General features: G+C 38.6%; 1 protein-coding gene across 1 annotated transcript in view; it reads right to left on the minus strand.

Moving 5' to 3' along the window:
- LOC119585774 (E3 ubiquitin-protein ligase lubel-like) overlaps nucleotides 1-518 on the minus strand; it is a gene marked incomplete in the record, with an annotated part of 47,027 nt that overhangs the window by 27,181 nt on the left and 19,328 nt on the right.

Consider the following 518-nt stretch of genomic DNA (forward strand, 5'->3'; position numbering starts at 1 on the left):
AGTGAAATCCCCAAACTATGCTGCTCAGTGCTGATTTTCCTTCCCTGTCAGAAGGCAAGCCTACTCCCTATCACGCGTACTTTTTCCGTCATTTTTGTTTCTACATGAATTTGAGGCTTTCCACAGGCCTCCCAAACGAAGACGTAGCGACCATTTTCGTCTGACTAATTTCCGTCTTGATCTACGGAGTATCTGCACTACTAGAATGACTTTATTGTTAAATCAAATAAAAGAAGTTCATGTAACCATAAGCTATCATTCTAGAATATTTCTATATACACGGTAGTGGTCTACTTTACACACCTTTTATTCATTTAAAATACAGTGGGCCTCACACGGAGGGTGCCATGTTTGTTTTCCATGGGCAGTAGCAGTGTGATAGGTTAGACCATTTGCATACAGTAACTTCATACGAGAATGCAAAAATAAAGGAAAAAAAGTGCAAATGTGATAGAGCCTTTTTAATCTCAAGTCTTAAGCCTGTTTATATCTGCGTCTAAACTTAGTCTAATTATGTG

This window comes from Penaeus monodon, chromosome 20 (assembly GCF_015228065.2).
Source record: "Penaeus monodon isolate SGIC_2016 chromosome 20, NSTDA_Pmon_1, whole genome shotgun sequence".
NCBI classification, from domain to species: domain Eukaryota; kingdom Metazoa; phylum Arthropoda; class Malacostraca; order Decapoda; family Penaeidae; genus Penaeus; species Penaeus monodon.